The sequence below is a fragment of the Symphalangus syndactylus genome, chromosome 23 (assembly GCF_028878055.3).
Source record: "Symphalangus syndactylus isolate Jambi chromosome 23, NHGRI_mSymSyn1-v2.1_pri, whole genome shotgun sequence".
NCBI lineage: Eukaryota > Metazoa > Chordata > Mammalia > Primates > Hylobatidae > Symphalangus > Symphalangus syndactylus.
This window is the reverse complement of record NC_072445.2, coordinates 26,735,674-26,751,401: the sequence shown is the minus strand read 5'-3', so window position 1 is coordinate 26,751,401 and position 15,728 is coordinate 26,735,674. Positions and strand designations below refer to the sequence as shown.

General features: G+C 36.8%; 1 long non-coding RNA gene across 4 annotated transcripts in view; it reads left to right on the top strand.

The window, feature by feature from the left end:
• The window catches only part of LOC129472964 (uncharacterized), a 58,297-nt gene extending 42,569 nt beyond the window's left edge, over positions 1-15,728 (top strand). For 3 of the 4 annotated variants that reach the window (XR_008654156.2, XR_008654155.2, XR_010119124.1), the window contains 3 exons: positions 3,468-3,593; positions 8,190-8,329; positions 8,660-15,728. This is a non-coding gene — a long non-coding RNA (uncharacterized lncRNA). The remainder of the gene's footprint in view (positions 1-3,467; positions 3,594-8,189; positions 8,330-8,659) is intronic. The other variant, XR_010119125.1, reaches the window with a different exon arrangement.

The following is a 15,728-nucleotide window of genomic DNA, read 5'->3' as shown; positions in this document are numbered from 1 at the left end:
CAATGATCATAAAAGAAATCCTGAATTCAAACTCCAGTCAGCATCTGGTGGGCCATGGTGGCTCACGCCTGTAATCCCAGCACTTTGAGAGGCTGAGGTTGGAGGATCGCTTGAGACCAGGAGTTTGAGACCAGCCTGGGCAACATAGTGAGACCCCATCCCTATTTAAAAATTTCTTTAATTTTATATATTTTATTGTATTGTATTTGATTCTTTTAAAATTTTCAACAGATTTTTGGGGAATAGGTGGTGGTTACATTAATAAGTTCTTTAGTGGTGATTTCTGAGATTTTGGTGCACCTGTCATCCAAGCAGTGTACACTGTACCCATTGTGTAGTCTTTTATCCCTCCCACCCCCATCCCACCCTTTCCTCCAAGTCCCCAGAGTTCTTATGCCTTTGTGTCCTCATTGCTTAGCTCCCACTTATAAGTGAGAACATACAGTGTTTGGTTTTCCATTCCTGAGTTACTTCACTTAGAATGATAGTCTCCAATTCCATCCAGGTTGCTGCGAATGCCATTATTTCGTTCCTTTTATGGCTGAGTAGTATTCCATTTTCTTTATCGTTGACTGATGGGCATTTGGGTTGGTTCCATATTTTTTGCAATTGCAAATTGTGCTGCTATAAACATGCATGTGCAAGTATCTTTTTCATATAACGACTTCTTTTCCTCTGGGTAGATACCTATTAGTGGGATTGCTGGATCAAATGGCAGATCTACTTTTAGTTCAAAAAAATTTTGTTAATTTAAAAAATAAAATTAAAATAATAATAATAATTTTAAAAAGGCCAGCTGGTGTGATGCCTGGCGATAATACCAGCTACTCAGGAGGATCGCTTGAGGCCAGGAGTTGGAAACCAACCCAGGAAACATAAGGAGACCCCATCTCTATTTAAAAAAATGAAACAATCCTGGATTCAGATAACATAAACTATAAACTGTAAAAACAAGTATCAAAACAGAGAAAATGTGATATTTGTATCATTTAATAAACTTCCCTTTTATTCAGTAAATAAAAAATAAATGGTACATTTAATGCTTTGATAATTGTGAAGATCCTTACAAACATTACTTTTACATTTTGAAATATACATATACAATTTTACATGAAGTTTTTGAACAGAGGCAAAGATGGAATATAAAATATTTTGATCAATATTCTTTCCCACTAATTATGATAACTTTATTTGTAATGTACACTATTTGAGAAGTAACTGTCCGTAGAAAACAAGTGAAAATTCATATCCAAAAGGTAGAAAGTACATATCTTATTTTCCCAAAAAAAAAGATTCTAAGTGTTTCATTTTGTCACCATTAAAGGTTGCCAAAATGTCCATTTCCTCTATGAAAAATTAGGTATGCTGTAAACCAAGTACATAAATCACATTTTATTGGACATAAAACACTATGTGGTTACATAAGCTTTAGAAATGAGGATTAGTCCACATTTGGTACAATATTAACCTTAAAACAGACACATTGAATGGTGAGAAGACAATTTTTATTATATATATAGAAACAGTTAATTGGGAAATACAGAAAAATCCTTCACAAAACAAGAGACATTTTATCTGTAAAAATCAGTAATGCTCATGGCTTATTCCAGGTGATATGAAGATAATCAAATAGTAGTTCCTGGAATTTCTAACTAAAGCATACATAGAAGTATTCACTTATATCTGCAATTTACTTTTAAAAATGGTAAGAAAACTGTGCATAAGTAATAAAAATAAATGTATTTCCTACTATTAACTACAAATTTCAAAGGCTAATAGTTGTATTATTTTAGAATTATCAATATACAAGTATTTCAGTATTCAAACATAGTTTATAAGCATGTCATTTTAAACACCATTTCCTCACTGAGGCCTTTTCTGAAAAACACACCCCTGTCATCCAAACTATATCTTCTTCCCCTTATTCTTTGTCATAGCCCTCTTTCACTGTCATGAAACATCACAATTTTAAATTGTGCTGTAGCAGGCCAGGTCTCACTAACAGCTGAACACACAGGCCTCCACGACAACTGTTTCAGCACTGACTGAGTGTTAAGTTAAATATTAAAAAGTTGATAGAGGCTGGGTGCGGTGGCTCACACCTGTAATCCCAGCACACTGGGAGGCCGAGGGCAGGTGGATCACAAGCTCAGGAGATGCAGACCATCCTGGCTAACAGGGTGAAACCCCATCTCTACTAAAAAATAAAAAAAACAATTAGCCAGGCATGGTGGCGGGCACCTGTAGTCCCAGCTACTCGGGAGGCTGAGGCAGGAGAATGGCGTGAACCCGGGAGGCGGAGCTTGCAGTGAGCGGAGATCCCGCCACTGCACTCCAGCCTGGGGGACAGAGCAAGACTCCGCCTCAAAAAATAAATAAATAAATAAGTTGATAGAAGGCCGGACGCAGTGGCTCATGCTTGTAATCTCACCACTTTGGGAGGCTGAAGCCGGTGGATCACTTCAGGTCAGGAGTTCGAGACCAGCCTGGCCAACATGGTAAAACCCCGTCTCTATCAAAAATACAAAAATTAGCCGGGCATGGTGGCAGGTGCCTGTAATCCCAGCTACTCTGGAGGCCCAGGCGGGAGAATCACTTGACCCTGAAGGCGGAGGTTGCAGTGAGCCGAGATGGGAGTGAGCCAAGATCATGCCACTGCACTCCAGCCTGGGCGACAGAGCAAGACTTCCTCTCAAAAGCAAACAAACAAACTAACAACAACAACAAAAAAAAAACATGATAGAGCCGTTGCCCTTATACGAAGGCTGGAAGGTAACCAAAGCCCACTGAGAGTTTTGCCTAGGCTTTTCCTGGGCCTTGAAGCATGACAAGATAACAAAGGAATTCTTAACAGGATCCGTTTAGGATTAAACAAGTTTTACTGGGGTCTGAAGGAACTCCCCAAACCTCCATGATTTAGCAAGGAGACAAGATAAGGGTAATTACCTCTGGCACCTGGACCCATCTAGATTAAGTAAATTTACTGAGCTCCAGAGGAAGGTCTTTAGGACACAGACTTTAGTTATAGGTTAGAAGAAATTAATAACTTATGTCTTCTGATGAATGCACACTTACACGTAGACATGTAGCTTAGAAGGTATATAAGCTCTGCAAAACTTTGTAACTTTAAGTTGGTCTGCTGATATTTTCCCGGCCTTCTCTCTGTACCCGGTTACAGAAGTAAACTCTCTTCTTTCCCAGTTCATCTGCATCTCGTTATTGGGCCATGAGAATAAGCAGCCTGATCCTCGGTTCATTCCGGGAACAGTGCATTCATTTATGTGGCTCTTCATTTAACACTAGTCTCCTCCCACCCAACTAAGCTATAAGCTCTATGAGAAATATCCTGTCTTTTGCTTGTTATTTTGTCCCAGTACCTAGCACGGTACCTGATACCTAGTAGGCACTTAATAAATATTCATTAAATCTATTCATCTTTCCTTTTATTGAACCCCTACACTTCCCAGCTCCTCCATTAACCCCTGCAGAGTATTCACTGACTGCTGGAACTAGAGCATCACTGAGAAGCAAGAGATGGACTGACCTAACTAGAGGGAGAGCTGCCGTCCAGGATGATGCCACCATCGCAGGAGGTGAGAAGGAACACAGCATCTTCTGCAAATGCTACAGTAAATAGGGACGGGGTGTGGGTAAGATCACTGACCCCAGGTCACTGACCCTGGTGTCCTCAGAGACAACAGCTAACTTTGCAGGAGAGCCCTGAGCCAATTACTAGATATGTAAACTTTAAAAAAAAATGCTCAAGTCATCCAAATTTACTTTTTTCAACGGCAAACTGAGGATATTATTGTTCACCTCAAATGGTTGTAGTGAGAATTAAATAACAGGATGCTTATGAATTTGAACACAATGATGAACACAAACTAATGTCTCAATTAATGCCATAATTATGTGATCCAGATCTGCAAACATTCAAAAACAGCTTTGCAGAAATAAGCCCTGAATTAAATGAATCAGCCTCCTTGATCTTTTCCAGATGAATCATCTGCCCAACTTCTTCCCATACAATGAGGCATCATATCTTAAATATGCAAATCAGTAGTTTTTGTGCACTAATCAAAGAGAGATTGCTGTGCTCCAACTGTGCCCTCATACACTCAGCTGAAATATTAAGACACTCTGCTAGCTTTCTCACAAGATAAACATGTTGTTCATCTTGCACTGTGAGCTACTGGGCCAGAGCCCCACGGGAGGCTGCTTGAAATACCTCAAATATGATTTCAGAAATAAGATGGTAAATGGGCATATGCCTTTTATTAATAGCACCTGTGAAGAACTTTCTTCTCTAGAGAATTTTTCCAAAGCATTTTCATATATGTTGTTGTTTAAGCCTCACAATAACTGTGAGACACAGACAGAATTATTATCCTTTCCAGTTTTTCTTACTAAAAAAAAAAAAAAAAAAAAAATCTTGCTGGGCACAGTGGCTCATGCCTGTAATCCCAGCACTTTGGGAGGCTAAGGCGGGTGGATCACCCAAGGTCAGGAGTTCAAGACCAGCCTGGCCAACATGGTGAAACCCTGTCTCTACTAAAAATACAAAAATTAGCCAAGTGTGGTGGCGGGTGCCTGTAGTCCCAGGTACTTGGGAGGCTGAGGCAGGAGAATCGTTTGAACCCTGGAGGCAGAGGCTGCAGTGACCTGAGATCGTGCCACTGCACTGCAGCCTGGGTGACAGAGGAAGACCCTATCTCAAAAAAAAAAAAAATTTTTAATTTTTTCCCAGAACTTCGGCTAAGAGGTTCACTTATTTGCTTAAAGTCTTATCACCAGCACACTAATATTTTGAAAGAAGGAATGAATGACTTAATGAATGAACTAGTAAGTAAGAAATCCAAACCCCTAATCCAGGCTGTTGGTCTTCCCTTCCCTTCCCCTCTCCCTTTCTTCATCTCTCTCTCTCTCTCTCTCTTTCTCCTTTTTTATTTCTGGTAATTTTTCCACAATCTTTACTACAGCTTGTATGTCCTTCTAAGCTCTGGACCTCTGGAATGCAGTCACTAATGCGATTACTAAAACTATAAGCCTCAAAAAAAAAAAACATAATAGCCATTGTTGTTTATTACTTCAACAGTATTCTTTCTAAGTACAGTTAAAGGAAACTCAGCTTTCTTTAATCATGCAACAACATGTTACCTGAATTGAGCTGTTAACAGACTTTAAAAGTTGAAGTAAATATTTGCAGACTTATGTTGGCCTTTCAAACCAACCACTTTATAATCATCTGAATACAGAACAGCCCTGAAGCTGTATAAACCAGCCATAACTTGAAAACTAAAACTTGGAAACCCCAAAACATATTACTGTAGTTAAAATGTAATGACTCTGAACCTCCTTTCTACATCTAGAAAATACAAGAGTGGATAAAAGAGAAGAAACCCTTATTGAGGAGTCTGTCTTTAAGCAGAATTTATGTTATTTTCTTATGAGGGAAAAAAAACAGGATTTATAAGCAACTTTGAGTGTAATATACTAATATGAATTATTTATTTCTTACGTATTTGACATCATCAAGTGTACCAGATTTCTGAAAAACATGACTACTTGTACTTTTTCCTCTTGTTTTACATTCTCTATGTTTTCTATCATCCTGTGCCTGGAACTTTATATCAGCATGGTCTTCCTAAAGATTATAATGTAATACTATCAAAGGCATGCCACTCATTATTGTTTGTATCCCAAGTAAATTCTGAAAAAAATAAAAACCTTCACCGCATAACAACATGGTAAGTCAATTTAAAATATCAGTCAAATTTCTTTAACATGATGACACTATTTTGGTGTGCTGAGTAAATCTCATAAATCTCTCATAAACCCTTCAGGCTTTAGGCATTCGTTAAATACTGTGTTTCTAAGGATCTACAGATTCATAACAGAAACTAGGGATTCTCAAAGAGAACTAAAGCATCTGTCTTCCAATTACAATTTATGCTGATTAACCCACTCCATATTTAAGAAGAATGCTGTATGCCCTACTCGAAGGGAAATGGGGAAAAAAAAATTCTCTACTATAACTGTCCGATTTTATCTTCAGCAGGAGCAAAGGAAAATTCTCTAAGAGCTGGCAGCATTTTTGACCTGCAGAATCACTCCAACTGTAGGTAAATTATTAGCAAAACTAACCAGAAGACAGTCTGACACATTCGTAACAACAGGTGCTCTCTATTATTTCAAAACAGCACCTAAAGTGATCCAATGTATTGTGTTTATTTTCTGTCTTCTCTTTCTAGAAGGAAAGCTTCATGACAGCAGAAATGCTGTCTTTCTTATTCACCCAATATCCCCAGCACCGAAAACAGGACCCATACAGAGTGGGTGCCTAGTATTTGTTAAACAAACACAAATTTAATCTAACTGACAGATAATTGCCTTAGTTATATAACTGTGGCACTTTACATATTATCCAAACTTTCAAACTAAGTTCCTTGCAACCCAGATCAACACTGGTACTAACTTGACAGCAGGTTTATGAACATATATCTAATCCAAGCTATTAAACATTTAAAAAACAACTGTAAAATATTTCTTTCTTTCTTTCTTTCTTTTTTTTTTTTTTGAGACGGAGTCTCTGGCTCTGTCTCCCAGGCTGGAGTACAGTGGCACAATCTTGGCTCACTGCAACCTCTGCCTCCCAGATTCAAGTAATTCTTCTGCCTCAGCCTCCTGAGAAGCTGGGACTACAGGCCTGCGCCACCATGCCCAGCTAGTTTTGTTTTGGGTTTTTTTTTTTTTTTTTTTTTTTGTATTTTCTGTAGAGATGGGGTTTGACCATATTCTTAGTTACTTGTTTTGCATAATGAAAAAAAGAAAATAATGCCAGATGTAACCTCAGTAATAATTTATCTTCAAGGACAAATTCTCACAGTCAAGGTTTCAGCTATTGCCATCACCATTGTAATCAAATTATGACTCAGAAAATCTACCAGATTTCCCCATCACAAAGGCCTACAACTACAGGATTGTGCCCCTGACCTTACTGAACACAGCATAAGCAGCGATTAGTTCCCTGGACACGGAAATGGTTCATGATCTCTCACAACAGTTACATTCGCTTTTCCTAGACAGGACAAAATGGCTTTGTTGTATGCTTGAGAGACATCTCTAGACAGAGAATTTTCATTTTTGATACCATGAATTTTGGTGAATTATATTATGAAATGATACTGTTTTATTTCCATGGATTTCGTTAAGGATTGTATTTAGAGACAATTTCCTTTAAAAAGAAATCATCACTGGAGAGTCTTCTAGCTATGCTAACTCTCGAGTTACTTTAATCTCTCAAGCCTCTACTTCAAGTGATTGGGGATTCAACTCCTAACCAATCTGCCATTTGGTCTTACCTCGTATCTTCCTCCACCAGCACATGACATAGATGTCCTTCTGAAACCCAAAAACTATGAACTAGGAAATCAGAAGGTATACAGAGAGAAATAGAAATGTATTAAAAAACCTAAAAATAGCATGAAATTTAAAAGTTTATTTTGTACAGTCTTGGTCCAGTAAATATGACTATTTTATGTTGAAAATCTCTTTTGAATTAATTATTCCATTGCTCTTGGGGCAAGGAGGGTCCAGAATTTGCAGTCAAAAGAAATGGGATTAAGTCCAGTTTCTGTCATTAAATGTTTCTCTAAGAACTGAATCAGTTATTAGAAGGAGTGGGGGACAAGAGTGGAATAATAAACACTGGGGACTATAAAAGGTGGGAGAATGAGGAGAGGGATGAAGGTTGAAAAATTACCTATTGAATACAGTGTTCACAATTCAGGTGATGGGTATGCTAGAAGCCCACAGTGCAGCATATGCATGTAAGAAAGCAGCACTTGTACCCCCTAAATATACAAAAATAAATAAACAGGAAAAAAAAAGTAGTGGGGCATGGAGAGAAAATTATGAAAGAGCAAATTAAATTTGTAAAAAATGTACCATTTTTACAAATATAGTAGAAAACATATATGTTTATCTACTATAAGTTATGTAAAACAAATTAAAACTGTTAAAAAGATAAGACTCTTAATGTAAAGCACGAGGTACATTGTAGGCATATGAGAAGTGTTCGTTCCATCACCTCTAATGTCTTCCTTTCTTCTGTCAAAGCACTTCCTAAACCAAAAAGATCTACTCAGATTCCTGGTGTTATTGTTTTTATGGTTTTGTGTTGTTTTCAGCAATGTGAGGAAAGTGGAATGAACTTGGACTTTGAAGGCAAACTAACCTGGAATCAAATGCTGGTTCTGCTGTTTGCAAGTGTGATCTTTGGGTGTGCTTCCTAATCTGTGAGCTTCAACTTCCTCCTCTGTAAACCAAGGTAATACCTTATAGTAGTCTTTCCCAAACTTTTTCATAACATTGTACACTTTGAAAATGAGAATATTTTTACTGCAAAGGATGTTGCCATCTACAGTGAGAGGTGACCAGATCAGGGAGCTCTGATCACCTGAATGAAGTCCTGTTTTGCTTTCACAAAGGCTGAGGGCAATTGGCATTTTGGCACTTGGTAACTATACAGGGCACATTAATGTTCTGTGCAAACTTTTTGGGAAGCTCTGCTTTACTCAGTTTGTGGGGAGGAATAAATATAACCCTTTCTGATCATAACAGACATTGAATAATGTCTTGATTCCCCTTCCTTCTCCAGATCAAAGACAAACAGAGCAACCTACTTGTCTGGTACCCATCCCCTTGGCAGAACACTCCTCTGAAGGATGACAGTTTGGCTGTGCCAGGGAAGAGCTGCCCACACCAAATGAGCCTTCATAGCAACTATCTGATGAGGAACTCACTGGCCTACCTTTCCTTGACAGCTGGGGCCTGCCAGCCTTGAAGCACGACTCCACAACGCCACTACCCAAGGTCATGGAGGTTGCTGCTGATGAGCAAGCTGTTTTATATTTAATCCAGGCTTCTGCTTGGAGAGGAAGAAGGTAGAGGAGCCAGCGAAGGTTTGTCTGAATGATACTTAAAGAAAAAACACTGGTAGCAGTCACAAAACTTTAAAAATTAAAGTGCCAACGAGGTGGCTTTTGGTGGCCAGATGAAAGCTGTTAACCCCAGCTTTTACAAATGCTGGGCTTTTGAGTAAGAGGAGATTGAGACCTCTTACCATTGTAGCAGCAAAAGCATCCACGGCTAGTGTTTTCCAAGCTCACTGCTACTTGCAGTCTAGCAATGTTGTGTCTCCTGAAATTCCTACCTTTCCTTGATGGTTGTAAAAGAAGTACCAATTTATTAAGCTCCTAATATGTGCCAGATGCTCCATATATGTTACTTTTGATCTTCACAACCACTCAGCAACTTACTGCTTCTCCTCACTACCAATTACATCGATGATGAAATTGAAGCAGAGTTGTTTGCCTAGGATTACAGAGCTAGGAGGGACCAGAGTTGGGATTCTCCCTCAGTTCTAATACACAGTATGCCACATTTCCTGTCGAGTAGTAACAAAGCTTCTAAGAAATCTGAGTTTTCATTTGTTAAATGAATTTTTAAGAAATGAAAATTTTAAGAATTTTTAAGAAATGTAGACAGGAGCACTAAGTGCTCAATAGTTTAATGTTAATAATGGTACAAGTATATAACCAGTTTCTCATGCACTGGCATAACATTCTTCAGAGGGTACACCAGGGCTGGATGAGTATGTGAACCCAAAAATATCTGAGACAGGTCTCAGTTAACTTAGAAAGTTTATTTTGCCAAGTTTGAGGACATGCACCCATGACACAGCCTCAGTTGGTCCTGACAACATGTGCCCAAGGTGGTTAGGGCAAAGCTTGTTTTTATACACTTTAGAGGGAAAGGAGATATCAATCAATATATGTAAGATGTACATTGGTTATCTCCAGAAAGACAGGACAACTTAAGCAGGGAGGGGGCTTCCAGGTCATATGTAGGTGAGAGATAAATGGTTGCATTCCTTTGAGTTTCTGACTAGCCTTTCCAAAGGAGGCAATCAAATATGCGTTTATCTCAGTGAGCAGAGGGGTGACTTTGAATAGAATGGGAGGCAGGTTTGCCCTAAACAGTTCCCAGCTTGACTTTTCCCTTTAGCTTAGTGATGTTGGGGCCCCAAGATTTATTTTCCTTTCACACTTCTTCAATTTTCTTTTTAAAAATCTTTTGAAGAAAGCATTTTAGAAGAAAATGAGTCTGTGCTCTCAGGGCTAGGATAGTTTATTCCTACAGGGGTAGGTCCCAAGTTATTAGGAAAGTTCATTTTTAGCAGGTTGAGAAGTCTCATGTCCTGTGAAGAGAAAATAGTAGGATGAAGGGAGAAAAACAACAAACAAGAGAACAATCCTTGAAAATCTATATGGACCACATTACTTTGAAGTCCATACATCCGTAGGTAGGTATGAAAGTGGCTTATGTATCTAAATAGATTGCTTTTATTTTCTTCTGAAGTTTAAGTTGTCTAGATTCAGTTTGCAGGACTTTAGAAAGTACAGCTTAGTTTTCAACTATTTCAAATTAGGAAAAATGGGGTGAGGGGAAGGAAATGAAGGAAAAAAATTGAAAACATTATTTTGGAGACTTGTAGCCAGGAAAAATAAGAATTCAGTCTAAACTGTAGAAAATAATAAAAATAGAAAAACATTAGGCAAGACTAAAATCTAACAACAGGTGTACTATAGTTTTTGAAACATATTTTTTCTCTCTCTAGTTTCCCATTTTTACTAAAGATAAATCATAGAAGAACCAATTTGCTTTATTATACTTGGCCAGATTATTTGTATGAAGTGAAGCAAGAATAATTATTTTTCACATAGGCTTTTAAAATTAGCTTTGATGGACTTCTTCCATAGAAGCAATCTCAGATAAGGCTTTTTTAAAGCCAAGCCCAGCCACGGATTTGTACCATCAAATACCTATGAGTTGGGTGAATTATTCTCCTTTTGAGTCCCAACATAATTTAGGGCTCTTGGGCCTGTCAGAAAGTGACATTCTTTACTTACCACAGGTCAGGAACACTGTTCAGGGACTGTGCAGACAAGGTATGAGGCCAGTTTCCCCAAGAATTTTTTATTGGCTCTATAAGTCAAGTTTAATACCTTAAAGGAAAGCACACCATTCCAGCCAAAGACTGTAAAATAACCAGTTTCTCCAATTGTGTCCTGTTACAAATAAAAACAGATTCTTATTTCACTTATGCAAATAACCATATTGCCATAAATCACGAATACTTACAAATAGTTTCCAAATTCTGGAGAAATCAGGTAGAGAGAAACAAGCTCCAAATTTTGTTCATAGGAGTATACTTGTTAAAAGCTGTCAATAGCTCAAAAAAAAAGTTTCCTTGACTCTGAAAAACAAAACAAAGGATCAGCAACGTTTTGTGCAAAAAGTCAAAAAGATTACTTCAGTCTTCTATTGGTTCAGTCCATGCAGTTAATTTCTGTTCTGCTTGATATTTGTGAACATTTCAGCTCTCCATGAGTCCTGAAAGTTTTTCCTCTTTTCTAATGTCACAATCTCCAAAGTTATCAGAAAACTGCATTCAAGGACACGTGTTAAGAGTTTTATAGCTGATTATAAAACTACCTTCAAAAGAGGAACAAAACAAGACAACAATTGTCCATGGATGACAAAAAGTTTTAGGGCAGCCACAGTCAAAGACACCATTGACAAGAAAATTTGTTACCTCTGTGGCATACAATAATTTAACATAACAATTATAATTACTGATAACATACACTAAGTCATGTCAGAATTTTAGGAGTTTCCTATTATTTTGGAACAGATACCAATAACACACTTATACAAATACAGCCCAAAGAAAACTAAATACCATTTCATATTTCACAATGCTTCCTGTATAATTTTTATACCAAATAAGCCAAATATGTCATTTTTGGACTTTAGGGAACATAATATCTTAAAGGATTAATTAGGTCAGAAAAAGACATAATTTATAATTTGATTTTGGAAAGTTTGTCAAATATCAAAGATTGAAAACACTTGATATCACAAAATAAGATCGCAGGTCATTGTAAAAAGTCATTTATTTAACCAAAGTGATAACTCAAGGATTAAAAAAAAAAAAAAGGCAAAAACTTTCATTATTTTAGAGAGGAGATTTAATTTCCCAAACAAGCCCTAATAAAAACAGCATGAAGCCAATTAAATTTGCTTTCCAAAATTTTATACACAATCTATAAAATTTTAATCCTGACCATAAGATATAACTTCAATAAGCCCTTTATAACCTTTATAACCTTTATTAAGGAGTCGGTCAATGTTTCCAGAAAACCTTGTTAATCCTACACAGGGTACCATATGATGGTCTTGCATCAGTATGCCTTTGACATTAACAGTTAATTTATAGAGAAACTGAACTTATTTTCTCTATCAAAATCAGTCCTTACAATCTTAAACACACACCTCTTCCACAAAACAGTCCCTGGGCCTTGAGGAGTTGAGTAGCTTTAATTTCTGGCCTTGTGTTTTAGGAATGCAGTTTATTTTGATTGACATCTTCTACCAGGCCTGAAGATGAGGCTTTAATTACTGTCAGTGTTTAAGATTTAGCAAGACTTGGTGTCCTTTTTAGACCCAGGAGTCAAAGCCCTGTAACTCAATGTCACAAGTACTTTAAAAGCACATACAGAAAGATACACGGATGTAATATCTTTAATTTTTAAAAAATTTTCTTTTAATCTCAGTTTTTTTCTAAACAAACCAAAACTTAATAATAATGGCATAGGAATTATTTCAATAAAATGTAAAATCTGTTAGTCAGTTACCAAAAAGCAAAACAAAAGACCTTCTGCAGTGCACAAAATATTATGTTGGAAGAAAACATTTCCTTTAGACCTTTATTGTTAGCATCAGGCCACAACAAACAGAATTCGAGGGGAAAAAAACTCACATGAGCTGAAAATGAGATGAAGGTGAGCATTACTATTTTACACCTTTTGAAAGGGGAGAGAAAACCAAAAATGGTGAGATGCAATAAAAGTTGAACTTTGGGTTAAAAAAATTAAAATGTCTTACAATTTATTAAGAGTAAATCCAGCAAGGCATGGTGGCTCGTGCCTGTAATCCCAGCACTTTGGGAGGCTGAGGCAGGCAGATCACGAGGTCAGGAGTTCGAGACCAGCCTTGCCAATATGGTGAAACCCTGTCTCTACTAAAAATACAAAAATAACGTGCCACTGAACTCCAGCCTGAGTGACAGAGCAAGAATCCATCTCTGAAAAAAAAAAAGAAAAAGAGTAAATCAATCTCCTAAGAAAATTTTATTGTTCTAATCAATTCTTTAGTGTATAAGTGTGTTTTTTTTACATCAAACCCAATTTCTAGAAAGACCATTATAATTTCCCTTTAATCATATACAACTTGATCATATAAAAGTTTTTTTTTTTTTGAGACAGACTCTCACTCTGTCACCCAGGCTGGCATGCAGTGGCACAATCCTGGCTCACTGCAATCTCCACCTCCCAGGTTCAAGCAATTCTCCCTACCTCAGCCTTCTGCATATCTGGGATTACAGGCACCTGACACCACACTTGGCTAATTTTTTTGTATTTTTTAGTAGAGATGAGGTTTCACCATGTTGGCCAGGCTGGTCTTGAACTCCTGACCTCAGGTGATCCACCTGCCTCGGCCTCCCAAAGTGCTGGGATTACAAGTGTGAGCCACCGTGCCCGGCTGAAAGTTGTTTTTTTTTTTTTTTAAATAAATCCTCTTATTGTGACTTACACAGATGACTCATGACATGCTTGGACTTTCTGATTTGTCCTGAACATCCCTCTTTCTTAAACAACCAGTCATCTTATTCGAGAACTAAATTTACCATACAAGATTCTTTCTCATATAAAATTATTTCTCTTTGAGCTTTCTTAGCAAAAAATACCTTTTATTTCTGCAACTTTCTTTACATCTGCCTCATTTCCTGGTTTCTTTTATCTTGTTTTATATATAACCTTAAAATAAGCTTTGAATTTGACAAAAATTGTTCACCTTTTAAAAAGGACACATTTTGTTTTTTAGAAAAAATATTTTCCTATAATATATTTTCATTGTAAAATACCCAAATAATGAAATATCCATTATTTAATCTAATGCAACTTTAGATTCTAAATTATGACACGTTTATCTATAAGTATTTATCCCATTACATTTACCTAATTATTTTAATTGTTTACCTAGATTATTTATGAAAACTGTGATAGTCATCATTTAAAGTTATGAAACTCACCATTGCAAGATTATAACTGACACAGTGAAAAAGATATGACCTAACTGACTCCCTCTTGCCTCTAACCTCCAAATTATCCTTGTTCATTCCTGGGCATAGGCCGAACTAACTGTGGAAGGAACTTAGTTTAGTTTAGCTTTGAAACAAAGATAACAGTCATTTCCCAAGAGAAACCTTATTGCCTGTGGACTAGACTCCCTAAGGCCACAAGATTAGAAGTTATGGTAATTTTACTAAATAATTCAAGATGTAGCTATTTTCATTAAACCAATATCAATGTCTTATTTATTAAAAATTAACACAAACAAAGATCATTCTGTTTTAGGCTGGGTTTATACTTTCGTAACCCTATGCCAAATTTTGACACCTTATAGTATTTGGCAGGGATAAATATGAAATGACTTGATCCATAAATGCAAACAAAAATGTATGCTGGCAATTCTTAAGACATTTCTAATATTATTTTGCCAATAATTTTAAAGCTAGCTTATTTATTACAGATTTTACTTAAATCACGTAAACTTGAAAAAGCATTTGGCTAGTCTTCTTTTTTCTGATAAAGCATTTGATTTCAGCACCTTTATTTTTCTGTAAGCCAATTAATTACAGCTCTTTTGTATATTTTTAGTAGTGAAAGGTGTACATAACACATAGATACATAGATGTATTAGGCATACTGGTAGAAGCACATCTTATAGATTCCTAAGACCTCCTTTTGTTTTCCCCTGTCTTAGACTTGCAAACTCTTGATAACCTGTTTCATTAGCCTGGCAGCTGTCAGCTAAATAGCCCTAAACTTGCATATTGAAGGAAACAACTCTTAGATGAAAAATCAGATAGCAAAATTTACATCTCAAGGTACAGACAGAAAAAGTCTAGTGGTGCTAAAGGGAGACTAAAGATGGATGCCAAATCAAACATAAAATTATAGAACTCTATCATAGGATTGTATGAGGAGACCAATTTTATTCAGAAAGGGATTATTTCTTTTTTACCTAGATCTCTGAAATCTGGGCAGAGTCCACACTGAATCCTGGGTCTCCAAAAAGGGAGAATTATTATGAGGCTAGATCATGTAATGCTTTTTCAGTGCACTTAAAACAATTTTTTTTAAGCGAAGACATTTCAAAGTGTCTAAATTACACTCTTCCTTAAAAACTGAAGAGTAGCCTCTGTTGCAATACCTATTTTAGTCAATAAATCAGGTAACACAATACAAATGCAAGCAGTTTGAGAGCTGATACAAGTTGTCTGTTTACACTCTTGGAGTTCCATAAGGAAAAACGAGTTTCTCCCCAATAGGGAGTCTGGTGCTTTCTCCATTTTCTTTAAGGAACCCCAGGCTATTATAAACTATTTTAGGCCCCTCATGCAGCAGAGGGTGCAAGAGAAAGGAGAGACAACAGAAGTAAATGAAGAAAACAGAATTCAGCCAACTGAGAAGAAAAAAATCTTTTGCTCAAAAAAAGAGACGAAGTCCTAGAAGAAAAACAAACAAACCATGATGTCC